Genomic DNA, 17,009 nt, shown 5'->3' with positions numbered 1-17,009 from the left:
CGAAATATTGGGGTCGTGTATTTTTTTCGGCATGAATTTTCCGATTCTCGTGATATAATATCTCGGTGGTTTGCGCGGAAGTCATGCTTCCTTGGCGAAAAGCCGAGCGATTGACACTCGGACAAGTTTCGCACTACGATGCGATTCACGTAGCGACCGACTGGATGAAAAATCTCGATCATAATTCATCCCAAGTTGTACTCTCCGTACTTTTTTCCTTCTAACCGACATGAAAATCCCTGCATACGTGCATGTGTGCACATCACACAGGTACGCGGATGGAGATTGCTCGAGAATATAAAATCACGTAATAGAAAACGGCACACGAGAAGTCGACATCGCGAAATGTACGTGAAATTCGCGATATAACGCAGAGCTCTCATCTCTTTTTCAAATCTAATATTTTCTTTAGAGAAAAGAATGATCTCTATAAAAAAATGATCATCATTGCCTTGATTATCATTGTGACGACAAATATTTAGATATTTATCATTAAATTCGCGCAGAAATGTTTTAGCAATTATTAAATTAAATTTAATAATAAAGCGGAAATTATTAATAAATTACCTTGCTTTATATTTACAAGAAAATTCTATCAATTTATAAATTTGACAATGTATCTCATCAAGAAACACACGGTAATGTCTCGCGTCAACAACAGAAAGACCGTGTATTTTAAAGAAGAAAAACATTTTAACATCATCACGCGGCGTCGATAAATGATAATTATAATAATTATATAGAATAATCGAACATTTCTCGTATAATATGCATGAAAATACAATAATATACCCCACCCTGCGGCGCGGGCGTAAAATATTTCGGCAATAAAGTATTAATAACATGGTATACGGCCTGTTGTCCAACGCGTCTATTGTTGACATGCTCCGATATTGTTGACATTCGTGCGCCGACACCCGTACAAGAAAATAATGATGCGAGGGAGAGTGAAAGTGAAAGAGAAAGAAAAAAAGAGAGATTGATTGATTGATTGATTAAGGCAGAGAGGAGAGAGAGAGAGAGAAATTTGATTTTAATAAAACAAAGAAAAAAATAAATTGTCACATTATTCGCATAATTAAATTCTATTATATTGATTCATTAAAATCAAGAGAAAAATTCTTAATTTTTTAGAAACAAATAAAATTGTTTCGTTTGAAAATTTGATAAGAAGTAAAATAATAATAGTAAATTAATTTACACAAAAATTGTTTATTAATCAAAGTAAAATAAATTTTATTCTTCGAATAAATGTTAGATTTTATTTGCGACAATAATTTGTTTATCAACTGTTTATTAATTTGAAATACAAGATATAGAATACTCAGCGTTTATATTATAAAACAAAATCTAAAATATCTATTATTCATTTCAACTAGAAATAATTTCAACTAAAAATAATTTCAACTGGAAATCGAAGCAATATATATAAAAATTATAAATTATTGTTTTGTTGTGATTCTTACGAACAATAATAAGTATTTCTCTAATGATACTTGAAGTGTATATATTTTCATACTTAAAATTTTCACCGATCTAAATGTAAATTGTTATTCGGATTGAAAATATGCAGTATCATTATAAATCATAGGCTCGAGTGATTAGCATTGCGAAAGAATCTATGATGTATTAATTATTTAATTAATAATTAATCTATAATTCAAGAGAAAAAAACATTTTTCTATATATATATCTTTATAAATATATACACATATACAATTTTTTTCATTTTGTTCAATCAAACCGAATATAATTACGCGCGCAAAACAAAGTTATATTATTCTTTGATAATAAAATCTTAAAAGTTGCAACGCATTCATAAAAATTATTGTTGCAATGCACGCATAAAAATATATAAATTAATTATGCAATGCATAAAACTTCAATATTTAAATCTTTAACAGAAATGCGAACAAAAAAATAGAACTTTCTACAAAAATATTTCGATCAAAATACCTGCGATTAGACTCGCGCGTATATATTTTTTTCTCTATATATTTCTATATATATATATATATATTTTTTTTTGTCCCTTTTTCCAATTCGTCTAATCTAACTGAATGTAATTAGGTGCGCAAAGCAAAGTTATATTATTTCTTTGATAATAAAATATTTAAAATTACAAGGGCATGCATAAAAATTATTATTGCAATGCACGCATAAAAATATATTAATTGATTATGTCAGGCTTGCAGCCGAGTTGCACATTTCGGCCGATTTTTGCTTGCTGCTATCTTTACTTTAAGAATTTAGATACTATGAAATAAAAAGAGTGAAGATAGCAGCAAGCAAAAATCGGCCGAAATGTGCAACTCGGCCGCAGGCCTGGATTATGTAATGCATAAAAAGTCAATATTTAAATCTTTGACAGAAAATGCGAACAAAATATAATTTTCTACAAGAATCTTTTGCTCAAACATAACCTAACCTGCATTCCCATTGGACTCTTGCATCTCCATACGTCCGCCATCCGCCACACTGCACGTCTCGTGCGAGATTGACGATTGACTCTCGCCAACCGTAAAACTGTGCACTGTGGTGTCGCCACTTGACGGCGAAACCTAACTTCACAGCGAAGAAAGAAGCGAGCTTGGCCAAGACCATCTCGCTTCACCTTGAGATGAGCAAAATCTCTTTACTTTCCTGCCTAACAATAATTCTTCTAATAACTTCTATTAGACTCGCGTTTCTATATGTCCGCCACGCTGCACATCTCGCGCGAGACCGATCCTGACCGTAAAACACTTGCGCAGCGCAACGGTATCGTCGCCTAATGGCGAAACCTAACTTCACACTTCACAGACAAGAATGAACCGAGGATTTCCATACGTCCGTCACGCTGCACGACTCGCGAGAAACCGATCCTCACCGTAAAACACTTGCGCAGCGGTATCGTTGCCTGACGGCGAAACCGAACTTCACACTTCACAATCAAGAATGAACCGAAGATCTCCGAGAAAAAACATCCGCCACGCTGCACAACTCGCACAGGACTGACGACTGACCATCACCGACTGCAAGACGCAAAGCGGTGTCGCCACCTGACGGCGTAACCGAACCGAATGGCGGATGTATGGAGACACGCAAGTCTAATGGAAGTGCAGGTATTTTGAGCGAAAGATTTCTACATTGCATAATTAATTTATTCTTATGCGTGCATTCAATAATAATTTTTATGCATTGCAATTTTTAACATTTCATTGTCAAAGAATAATATAACTTCGCTTTGCAAACATAATTATATTCAGTTAGAAGTTAGATTAAACGAGAAATGAGAAAAAAATATATATATAGATATACAGAGAAAAAATTATAGTACATAAAATATTTCGATAGCGAATTAAATAAACATAATAATCGATCTTGGAGATAACTGTTTAATGCATATCATAAATTAATTATTAATCATTAGGTGTTATATCGACTCTATTATTATTCTCGCGGCAACATCAGAGCAATAAGGTAGTAATACGTGACTCCACATATATTGTTGAATTTCTATTCAAAATGCGATCGCGACAAATATCAGAAAATTATGTGCCATAATTATTACAATTGACGATTAATATATTTCGATGAACAACATATAACTGTATCGCGATAATAAGTTTTTATCGAAGCGCATATACCATACTTTTACTTATTATTTCAAGTAAAAATCGAAGCGACAGGAATAAAAATTATTAATTATTGTTTTATTCTAATTTTTACTGAGCTAATTAAGGACAATAATAATTTTTTTAGAGATGCTTAGAATCAAATATATTTATTCCGATATTTGAAATTTTTCACCAATTTATATGTATTTTGTCATTTGAGATCATGTAATAAAAGACACAAGTCGCAAGAATAATTAAAGCAATTAAATTAAACAAATTAAAGTAAAAAGAAGCAGCAATACATTAATCGCTTAATTTAAAATTCAAGAAACAGAATATTTTGCATAAATTTAGTATTTGTATTATATATATCACAATGGCGAATATAATAATTTATTTTACACGATATTTAGCACTTATTTTCTTACGATATTAATATTTATCGCGAGATTTATTTGATTACAAAATCTAAAGTGCGAACAATTAACAAATCTAACTACATATATTCTCGAATATTGTAATGTACGAATATATTTATCTTTAATTTTTAACTTGTCATATTTGTAATAAATCACAACATAATAAAATTGCTATCCTAAATATATAAATTATTAATTATTAATAAAACGGTTATGTTATGTTATGTTACAGCTTTTTTCTTATTTTATACTATCATTTTATTTGCTTACTATCATTTATCTACGAACTTTAATTTGTGTATCATATATACATAATATTAATCACAATATTCTCTTGTGTAATAAAGCACCATAAAATATGTCAAAAACATTTTATCTGAATATAATTTTATATCACAAGCAACATTTGATCAAATAACTAATAATTAATTTATGATGCATTAAATATTTCAAATATTCGGGGTACACATTTATATTATATAATATTATAATATATAATATCTTTTGTGTAATTAATTTTGTAATAAGAAGGTATTTTGTAACGGCACGAAACACAAATTAATCAATGTTTGTAGTTTTGAAACATATCTAAATCTTTTTGTTGAGATTAAGAAAAATGCAATATAATCTATTAATTATAAAATAAATGATAAATTATATTAATATAATAAATAAATAAATTACTTATATTTATATAATTGTATTATGTTATAAAATTACATATAATATAATTTTTAATATAATTTTAATAATTGTATAATATAATTTTATCTTTCAATGAAGAAAAGGTTATATTATATACATTGGTTGGTCGCGCGTAATATATTGTATGAACTTTTTGTGTGTGAGTAACTTGTACGAACTGTATATTTTTTTTTTTTTTTACACAAGTGCAACGTGTACAAGGACCAACGAACCCTGACGATATAAGAGCAGGAGAAGCTCTAGAAAAGGCATCAGACGCCGGTGGAAGAACCTTGGAGTGAGTATTAATTATTTATATATCCGTTGTTATATAAATCGCGCTCGCGCATTAATTCGGTTTATTTATTTGAACGATTTAAACAAGAGAGATTAAAGAGAAATATTTTTATATAAATTTGTATAAGAATTTTTATTTAAAAATAAAAATTCTTCGTGGTTTTTCAGACTTTATAAAAATTATTCCATTATATATCTGTTTATTATTGTATGCATCAAATAGAAAATTCAGTGCATACAATAGTAATTATTGAAAATACTAATTACTTTGGACGCTGCTACAATTTGAATTTTCTACTTTTATGTTACAGATCGTAGCTGCAATGCTATTAACTCTGCTGCATCGGTCGGTGAGTGAAAAACTTTTATTTTATTTTGAGATAACGGATTTATATCGATTATATATAGATAGATCCGTTGCTTTAAAATGGATGGGGCTAAAACAAATTAAGTTAAATAATTTTTAATATAGATTTTTTCTAATATACATATATTGTAAAAATAAATTAAAGCATAAAGAATGCATTTAGAAAGCATTTTTTAATTAATACATTTATCTAATTTATTGTGGTTTTACACACATAAAAGATATGCTCTAGTGACTTTATCTTAATTTCTTATAACCCATCCGTCTATGTTGCCATATTAGAAAGCTTTGCTTTAACTGATGTAAAAATAACTTATCAATTAAATAAATTACATGTAATGTGGTAATAAATAACATACTTTAATTTATTTTATTTTATTACAAATTACATTTCTTATGTTGTAAATTATATTATATATATTAGATACTATAAGAATTGTAATCAATTATTTTTGATTGACTTGGCTTTATATATCAATTAAAGCAAAGTTATATTTTAAACGATATCGAACGAACGATCGTAAGATCACACGATCATAAATCAGCGTAAAACGTTTATCTTAGCCGGCAATGATAATTATAATCAACAACACGAGGAAAATTCTTTCCTTTCTTGATCTCTAATAAGAGGTCAAAGTGGCTGAATGCAGCCATAATAAATGTGGTCAAGAGCGACGAAAGATATGTTAAATACTGACCCAAAGAATGATATAAGTAAATGATCAATACTGCGGCCAGAATGCATAGCGAAAAGTACGTATTTTTGGAAACATATTTTATACTTTACTTACATGCAGTAACATGTAATTAAGAATGTTACCCATGCATTCAATTATGATACGTGATTAAAGCACGCAATTAGGACACGATTAAATCACTCGATTAGGCTACGTTCCCCGAATTTCGGTTTCTTAAGAAGAACAGATACTTTCAAATTCTTGTGTATATATAATTTCTCGTAATTTTTCTTTATTTTTTACTTACTACATATTTTATTAGCTCTATCAAACTTATGATTAATCTCATAAACTTTTTTTTCTGCTTTTGTCGTTGTCGCTAATTACTTTAACTTTATTACGTACTTGCGAGAATTCTACCAGTAATAGACGAATAGAAGAATATGGCAATTAACGAGGTACATCGTAAAAATTTCACACAAGTGGACTCTTTTACCTCTATAAAACACTTCACATGTTTTAATTTACTTGATCTTTTGCATATTTACTCAAAGCAAACGCATAGAGTCCTCTAAGAGCACTAGTCCTTTTCTTCCTTTTATCATTTAATGTGCATCATTACTTTTATAGAGAAATATGAAATTAATTAAAATTTAATGCAAAATCTACGAGTAGATCTTTACACATGCATGTATAAATATTATATATACATTTACTTTTATTTTTGCATCTTCCAAAATTGGAAATTAATTAAGCAAATTACTATAAATTAAGTGTGATTAATGAAGTAGCATTTCTAAAATTATGAAGCAATTATTGTTAAAATTCAATGAATTCTAGAAAATATAAAAATTATATTAGATCTTAGGTAACATCTTTTCCTACTTCTTCTTTTCAATTTGTATAATTCAATCACCTTCCAAAGTAAACCCTGTAAATTGGCTTTAAACACACCCATCTTTCGACTCTCACTTTTCCCCCGCGAGCGCTTCACGACTGAAATTATTCCAGCCTTTTCAAGACGCTTATCCGTCAACGTCGTTCAAACGTCGACACCTTTATATTTTCCTAAAGTTATAATCGCTCTCTTCTTCATGAGATAAAAAGAAGTGCGAAAATCAACATTCAATTATATGCCTCTTTTTAACAAATAAAATATTTATTATATTTATTTTTTAATAATTTTTAATTCAAGATATTATATTTAATATCTGTAAAATTATACAATTTTAAAACAGTATTTTTTAAACCAATATTCTTTTTAGATATTCTATATAAAATTGTATATACATATAAGATATTCTATATGAATTCTCTGGAATATAAAATTTCTCTATAATTTTTATTAAAAATGAGTAAATTATTTAATTATATTAAAATATATTAATAAAATGTCAATAATCTAAGAATTTTAATTTATTTATTTCTATATTATTGCTGTCATATAATCTCATCATTTTTCTACTTGATTTATTTTTTAAGAAATAGTTGGCCAGGTTTTTGTCAATCATTTAATGTCTCTGACGAATTATTTTACTGGTTCTTTGTTGCAAGTGGAAAATACTATTATATTTTACCATTTTTCCCCATCTCTTTTAAATATACACGTGAGCATTTTTTCAATGACGGAAACGACCGCAGGAAGCAAATAATTCGTGTTTATTTTGTATCTCGTTATTTACGATGTCGTGAATATTTATAAGTGATGCGGCGCTACGCCGCACTTTTCCTGCTGCATACCGCCGTTACAAATTCTAGCAAACTTCCTGTTTAGTGGCCTTAAATTCACCTTGCATATCTTTTTTACTTTAATGTCCAGCTAATTACATTGCCTATAATTTTTGGGAGGGACAAAGCTATTTTACATTTATATCATATAAAATGTTTATCTTAATTAAATTTCTTTCCAAGAACTAAGAATAACTACAAGTAATAAAATGCAGCAATAGAAGTTGTCGTACTTTTCACTATTTCACTTCCCGAAATTTTATTGAATACTTTTTTGTACAATTTTTAAAATATTTAATTTATTATACACGTATATCTCTCTAATTAATTCTGAAATTAAAATTCCGCGTTAATGCTCATAAAAAAGAGTGATAAAAAATAAAATTTGTTTTCATATTCCTAAAAGCCTTGATTTCTGGGAAGCTTGACAAGTTTTTATACTTATACAAAATTCGAGAAATCAAATCCAATTTGACCAAAAAATACGTAGACAAAAGGAAAGGGAATTAGAAACTCTCTAGAGCTACGTTGCGAAGAGTTAATATTCGAAAAATGAAATCCACGAGTATCTACGGGATCAGTTCTGCAAATCCTCGAATCAGGACACAAAACAATCGAAAATATGATTCGTGCCTCTCGAGAGAGAGATGGGAAGAAGATATTCTCGCTCTTTTAATCTCACGACATCCGCTTTGCCTGTCTCCGTGCGAAACAAATCATTCTGGTACGCTCGCTTTATAACTCGATACCTGGGTACATATACAATATAGAACTACACGATCTCATTGCGAATGAAATATAGTAGATGGAAACGTAAGAGAGAGAGAGAGAAGCCGTATGCACATTCTAGTGATAAGATTCGGCATAGTTAAACCGTAAATTACATTTTCCGACAGACATCAAATAATAAATTATATAACAGCAAATAGAATTCTTTATTTAACAAAATAATATTGAAATTTGCCAAAAGAATATTAATATTTATGCAAAATAAAAATCTTACAGATATATAAATCTATAAAATATTTAAAAAAATATATATTTGAAGATTCTTTATTGCTGAAATGAAAGACAGACACGACTCGATTTATGATATCGAACTGTGAGATATTTAATAACTTTTTATTTACAAATTCAGTATTTTAAGTCAAATTAATGAACTAATTTTGTACTAAGTTGATGAACTAGCAGAGATCGCAGTGAAATCGACTGATTAAGAACGAGAATTGAATTTTGATCGGTATTGTCGATCGACTGCGTATCGAAACTAATGACCGAGTTTTGTCTAGCATTGTCTACCAGTCTAACACTACTGATTCACCGTAAGTGCAATGAGATCAATTATTCCAGTTTCTAGCTGCACGATGTTATCGGTCGAACTGGATGCACGCAACACAATCGCGCGATTATGCGATTAGGGAAATCGAATTATTATTTCCGGGTGCAAAGAGCGCGCGCGAGAGAAACTAAACATCGACGAATTTCGCGACAAGGCTAAATCAGTATAAACTAGTTGGCAGCTCTGCTATTAACTCGTCGCCATCGAAACAGTTTTGACGTTATGAAATGCGAAAACCTTGATTTTTAATTAATTTAACGCTCGACGCTCTCTCGCGGCATAAATAACGACAATGTATCTCGAGAGGTGTTTAAGTCACGAACGGGGCAATAACGAGCAATATTCATGTTCCTTCTCGGTCATTAGGCTCGCTAAATATTTCGTGGAACCCCCCGATATATAATACAATACGAGGGTTGAATGACGCTCAATCTAGGGTAAGAACCGGCCACAGCCGCTACCTTCCCCACGACAAGTCCGCGCAGCATTCCGGCGCGTTACAAATGGCCAGTGCGCCGGCTTATAATTGGTACGTGTCGAACCAATATCTGGATACTCGGGATACCGGATACCGTGACTCTAGGAATGTTTGCTTTTGGCTGGCATCGCCACCGCCGCTGCCACCCGGTCTCTCCCGCAGCTTCTTGGTTCGCTGCAACGCTGCAGCAGCATTAATTACTACCCGCGCATCCTTCCTCCTCCCGGTCATCCCCTCGGTGGCCACCCGCTCGCCCAACTATGTCTCCCGATGCGGCTATCGCTGACAAGGTGGCATTCTGAGTAAACGCCTCTCGTTGCAGAATCACGCAGTTATGGTCGTAAGATATATACGGATATAGATTCGATTATATGGGATGATAATAACGTTATTATAACGTATGTGTGTGTATTATATGTGCATATACATTTAGAATATTAACGAGGACTTGAAAATTTTGAAAAATCGAAAACGCATACAAATACATACATATTTTAATTTCTGACAACAGATGCTGCAAAAATAATATACATATGTGCCACTTCTGTCATTTTATTTTTTTTAGAAGTGGACAAAAGTTCACATTTTTTTTTAATTTAATATATATAGAACTGCTATTAATATTCTATCCAAGAGTCATTAAAGTTAACAAGTTAATTTTTGTTGCAATTCCTAAAAAGATATATATCCTTTAAAAAAATAACTCTTGACGTTTGTAATAGAATTAATCGCAATCTTAAAATCGTACACTTCAATAATTATATGCCAATTATGCTTTAACAATGTAGAAAAAAGATCGTATCGTGAAGTGATACACGTTATCGCTAGTGGATTTTATCGTCGCGCGATATGGAGCGTACAACAAAATCGATAGCGGTTTTGTTTCTCCGAACGCGTACTTTAGAGAGTGCACTATACACCCGGATGAACAAACTGAACATAAAAGCGAATTTACGCACTCTAATATGAATAGACGCTTCTGAAGAATCAATTGAAACAAAATGGATTGTATCGAGGTAAAATTAATCTTTTCTTAGACTCTTAGACAATATATAAATTTAATAAGTGACCTTCTCTTTGAATTACAAAATAAAAACATCTTTAAGTTTAAGTGATATTTATTAACTTAATATTTTTAATATTTTTTATATTACATAATTAACATCTTAATCATTTTGTTCAGAGAAAAGATACTAAACCGCTATATATTCCATTTTGTTTTTATTCTTTAGTCTCTCTAATTTAGAGTAACGAACGAATAACGAATGCATATAAATTTTTGATAATTAATCAACTAAGAGAACCAAATTTATATTAACTCTGAAAAAATATAACATTTAATTAATAAAAAATATGAGTATGTTGGCTTCGATATATTTTCTCAAAATAAAATAAATGCATTGCGCCAGCTATTATTAATAATGTGAAAAAATAAAGTAAGATGACGGGTAAACGTGCTGCATTCGCATTTTTGTTGAGAAAAATACAGTGTTTCATTATCGGCGCGTTACATCCAGTTTGCATCTAATGTTTACAGGCTATCACGATGTGGTTACATAATATTGCACCCGAGATTAAACTGAATTTATGCAATTAGGTTTTGTTACTTTGGCTATTTGTGAAGAGGAATATCCAAAATATCGTGCTTTTATCGCGCCAGGAGCTCGTGTAAAACGCAAAATTTATTTTCACGTTGTTGTTTGTCAAATATAAGCGGTTGCCGGAAAATATCGAGGCAACGTATAATCGCCTGGATTTATATCGCCAGGCACCCGATGAAAGCTTTAACGAGTCATATAAATCTCATTCGATCGCGTAACGATAATATGAGTCCCATATGAAAATGTGTGCAAACTAGATGTCCATCGCACCGTGCAATATCTTTATGGGATACTACTTTTTTGCAATGTAGCGGGTATTTTGCAGAGAGACGCAGATATATGCAGATTTTCTAGCATACACATGTATCGTTTTTAATTAAATAATAATCTAAAATATGCAATATATTTTGAGAGAGAGAGAGAGAGAGAGAGAGAGAGAGAGAGAGAGAGAGAGAGAGAGAAGAGAAGTTAAAATATAAATATATCAACATAAATAATTTAAATTATGATTTTTTTTTGTTGTTAATTAAATTGTTTAATTAAATTGTTATTTAATAAGACAGCAAGATATTAATTAGAAAATAATTAAAAAAGCATGTCGAATAAATTGGAAAGATATTTTTCTATATGTTTAATATTCTTTGAACTGAATAACTTTGAATGCAAATCAAATCTGGTGTTTTGAGAGGATTTATCGTGCATGTGTGACGTGGAATATTTGAAGGGAACGTACGCGTCCGATTTAATTTCGTGAAAATAGAATGATCGAAGTTATTTGGCAAATTTATTCGTATTGTGTGCCATGAGTACGTCAAATAATTTACAGCATTTGAGAACATACTGTGAACGCAATGCACAAAAATGCTCATTAGCATTAAAAAGGAGATACATTTTTAAGTTGCAATGTATGCACATCATTTTGTCTTAATTCTCTGACGCACAATTAAATTTTTACTTTTTTTAAGATTTGGAACATTAGATCCTTTACGTTATTTGCGTTATATATAAAAATCCTTAATAAGCACGAATCAAATAAATAATAAGAAAATTCTACGAGACCAAAGTTGTTTTATCGAATTTCCTATAAAAATATATTTCATGTTCTTTCTGAATAATATCTATTCGCGTGATTTTTCACTCGAACAACCATCGACATCTGCTTGAGCATTAAATGTGCTTCATATGTGATATTTTATCGAAGCTGGAAATAATTCGGCGCTGCCATAAATTTCGAGAGGATGCTTTCCTGAAGAAAGTGCGTGAAAGGCACTAGCCTAAGTTTCCTTTCGGAATCTGACGATGCTTGAAAACTTTTTTACTTAATCTAACGAGTCCATTATAAAGTTTACACCGGATATCAATAAGTTGCATCATGAAACTTTGCTCGCGCGCGTACGTACATGAAATAAGGACGGCTTTCTCTATTCAAACTCGTTTTCTCGAGGGACGCGATCTGCAATCCCTTACGCAGTCCTCATCAGACAGAAGGATTAAGGATGCGCTATGAGTGCTTCGTGCTGAGACATAATCAAGCGCGGTTAGTATCCATTACGCACGTGTAAGATGCACGTGTGTATATGCGCGTCGTACAATCGAACCATGTCAGTTTGAGGTCGGTCGGGTTTGGTAACCAGAACTGCGCCGCGACCGGGAGGAATTTCAGGAGGAGAACCGAGGATAACCCCGACGATAGCCGCAGGTTATGGGCAAACACTTCCTCGCGACCGCGAGCACGTCTGACGCACACTGTATGCATACGTGCATAATTGAACAAGAAGCAAGCTAGATGTCAGTTAAGGGCCGAAATTAATATAATTATTCTGATGTTATAAAATGAAAAAAGAGAAAAAAAAACATACTTAATATTTTTTGGTACACAACATTGTTTACAGTATTAAGGGGAAAGAAATCGGCTAAATCGATTTACACAATTCTTGAAGTTTAACAATTTTTCTGTCGATTTTCTTTGGTGAATTACGTAATCTCAAAATTACGGTAGAATTTTTTTGATAGTACATTACATGATTATATATGTGCTTCATTTCTATTTTTATTTTTTTTATTTACTCTAATTTTTACTATAATATTTTTTAATTGATATATCGATATGTGTATTTTGGGGAGGAATTAATTACTTAGATCTTAATTTTATTAAATTTTAATAAAGTCTATTTTTTCAATTTGAAACATAATATCAAATTTGTAAAACCTAACAAGAAGCAATCTAGTGAATATATCTGCAAATACATGTATTTATTTTAACTGAAAATTAGAGCCAAAAATCAAAATATGTGTCGGTTTTAGTATTTATCTATCTGTTATAAATTTAATCCATAAAATATGCGTAAAGATATTTTCCAGAAAAATTTAAAACAGCTTAATTTAAAGTGCAAAAACAGTCACGTAATAATCAAAATCATAAAGAGTCAAGATAACTTAACAAAGTTATGTGATGCGAACATGTTTTGATATTTAGCAATTATTATCTTTCTAGTTTTAGTTTTTGTTATATTTCGCGATTTTGCCCAGATATCATAATCGATAGCTAGCTTTACTAAAATTGAAAATACATTTCTGAGCTGTCTTGTGGAGAGAGAGAGATAGAGAGAGAAAGAGACGCAGAGAGAGAGAGAGAGCATTTGCAGATAACGTGTGAAGAGGCTAGCGAGCAAACTGGGAATGATCGGGTGTCGAATCGAAGTTACGGGTCCGGCGCGATCGTTCATCGTGACACGGAAACGATGAAGAATAGTGGCAAAGGCGGGACGGGGGAAAAAGTAATAGCAAAACGTTCGCAAACAACGAGGCCGGCTTATCAGCTTTATTTATTGCAATGGGAAACCGCAGTCGGGTGCGCTTTCGGAGCTTTTCCAAAGCTTAACTCGACCGTGGCCGGGGGCTTTCGTGCGGCCAGGTTGCAGGCGAGGGTCGTCACGAACGGGGCAAAATTTCACTTCCATCGACGTGGAATGATTCTGCCGCCGCACCGAGGAGTTCGTAATACAACGTGAGCAGCGAGTGCTATTGTGAGAAACTGGAAGAACCGATGTCGCAGTTCAGCCAATTTCCCATGGCTTATCTTTCGCTCTCCTCTTCTCTCTCTCTCTCTCTCTCTTGTTCTCTTTTGTAAGAGAAATACAGATGTTTTATTTCGAAAAATTATCTCTTTTGTTGCTCTTAGAAACTTGTTGATCCGCACAAAATTGGCTAACGAGTTGAAAGTGTTGAGCGAATTAAATAATCGGAATCTATTTCAAACACTATATCTTGTATATAAGGGAGAAAAAAACAATATATCAAATTTTTTTTAAAACTTCTAAGAATGCAAAACTTTATAATCCACGATCTCTTTGTCATTATATCTCTCACCTTTGCCAGTAAAACCCCTTAACTTTGTTAGGCCTGGAACATTGTTTCGTACCGCAACTATGTTCATGCGAATTTCTCTCCTCGATGTCTCTTAAGTGACGCATTCATAGAGCGATGACAGAGTAGCGAATTCTTGTTGAGACGTGTAATAATACATTAAAAATATATCCAGCGAGAGACAATTTACTAATGATAATTACAATAGTTTTACGACAGGAAGAATATTGTATTGGACATATTCGGAGAGATATTCGCAATTTCAGCAATCGATCAGTATACATTAGACAACCGTGTTTACTTACCTACGCATCAAATTGCGTTGAACATTAATGTAATGAATTCATTAGAGGATCAACATTACATCGTGTTACAGTTAAAGGCTATTTACTTTGTACACTGCAACAGGAATACTCAAATAGAAGAGTCGAACGTGTTTAATCGATCGTGCCAAAATATTCGTTTGATTTGGAACAACATGTTCAAGAACAACATATATTGAACATATATATAATTATATCTTATGTGTACACGCGGATTTACTAAATAATTAATAAATATGTTTGAATTTTACATATCCCTAGATTAATTCTTTATTTACATTATCATTATATGCATTATGGACTCATAAAAGTAATTAACAATTATAAATCAAAAATTACAGCAGAGTGAGATATTTTGTAAAATTTTAAAAACTTTTGTTTAGCCGAATATTTTAATATCTTCACAATTTTATATACAATAAAATATGAAGATTTTCCTTCTATTTATTAAAATCTTCTATTTATAAAAACAATTAATAAAAATAATGCCAACGATTAATAAGGAAATTAAAATAATAATAGAGAATAGAAAAAGAAGGTTAAAAGAATTAATTAATTGCTCCAAAAAAATTACTTGGGAATTTTACTTGACTACAATACTCTTGTGAATTCCAACTTGTCAAAGAAGAAAAAGCGCAGTTCTTCTCGAAGATCACCATTGCGACAAATTAAACTTTCCAGAGCGAATATTTGGCACTCTAAATTGCAAAAAAGAACACACTCAAGTCAGAGCGATTTTATTTAACACGCTCGTTTTCTCTATTTAATCCATCTTCGATTCAATTAAGGTATTAAACAATAGATTAGCCAATTTAATTAAATTATTAGATAACGCGTGTGTGCGACCGGTGCATCACATCTTTTTGCCGGTGCGCTCGTTCCAAACATGGCGAAAGGATTAATTGGCACTCGAACAAATGAACGCGAAAGGGACGAAGATCAGATACGCCATTCCTTGTACAAAACGCCCAAGCTGTGCTGCGCTCCTGTTGTTTGTCGGAGACGCAATAGAATTTATGCGACACACTATTCAGCGTAATTACGAGTCTCCGGTGTGCCGCTTGTTTTCGCAGGATGCCGGAGGAGCCACGGAGAAGTCCTACAAAGTGCGCGCAGAGTTCATCGCGAATTGACGAATAGTATTTGTTGTTAAGTTATAATATATATTTAAGTCAAATCATGAAATAAATTATCTCAAAGATACAATGTAAGATAAATAATATCAGCGTCACGATATCTTATTTCAGATAACGCAAGATTCGAAAGATTAATAATTAATCTAGATACGATTATAGCTACGTGAACCTAGCACCCGACTTTTTAAAAATTAATTTTTTTAAACGGAAAATGATAGCATTTCGTTTGTAGTTGTTTCTAGTAACAATAATTTCGTTTGTAGTTTTATCAATTAATAAATTAAAAACTTTTTTTTAATGACTCGCATCCGACATTGAGATATCGCAAATCCGCTTGCGCAGTCTTCTCTAGAATCGTTTGTAGTTGTTTGTAGTGATTTTCCTTTCGTTTGTAGTTGATCGGTTCAAAAGTTAAAAACAATTGTTTATTCACCCAAGAGCTAACTTTGTCAATTTTTAAGATTTTTCAAATCCGCTTGCGCAGTCTTCTCTAGAATCGTTTGTAGTGATTTTTCTTTCGTTTGTAGTTGAACGGTTCAAAAGTTATAAATAATTGTTTATTCGTCCAACAGGTAAATTTGTTAATTTTAAAGACATCGCAAATCCGCTTGCGCAGTCTTCTTTAGAATCGTTTGTAGTTGTTTGTAGTGATTTCCTTTCGTTTGTAGTTTAGCGGTTCAAAAGTTATAAACATGTTTATAATTTTTGAATCGCTAAACTACAAACGAAAGGAACTCACTACAAACAACTTCAAACGATTCTAAAGAAGACTGCGCAAGCGGATTTGAAAAGTCTTAAAAATTGACAAAGTTAGCTCTTGGACGAATAAACAATTGTTTATAACTTTTGAACCGCTCAACTACAAACGAAAGAAAAATCACTACAAACAACTACAAACGATTCTAAAGAAGACTGCGCAAGCGGATTTGCGATATCACAATGTCAGGTGCGAGTCATTCAAAAAATTTTTTTTATTTATTAATTGATAAAACTAC

The 17,009-nt window shown here is 31.6% G+C and overlaps 1 protein-coding gene across 1 annotated transcript in view; it reads right to left on the bottom strand.

Moving 5' to 3' along the window:
• Positions 1-17,009, bottom strand: part of LOC145933922 (uncharacterized) — a 179,488-nt gene that overhangs the window by 348 nt on the left and 162,131 nt on the right. The window lies entirely within an intron of this gene.

This window comes from Prenolepis imparis, unplaced genomic scaffold (genome assembly GCF_030444845.1).
Source record: "Prenolepis imparis isolate NDT839.2.m4 unplaced genomic scaffold, iyPreImpa1.0 SCAF_3, whole genome shotgun sequence".
Classification (NCBI taxonomy): Eukaryota; Metazoa; Arthropoda; class Insecta; order Hymenoptera; family Formicidae; genus Prenolepis; species Prenolepis imparis.
The sequence above is the reverse complement of the archived record's forward strand: the minus strand, read 5'-3'. Positions and strand labels throughout refer to the sequence as shown.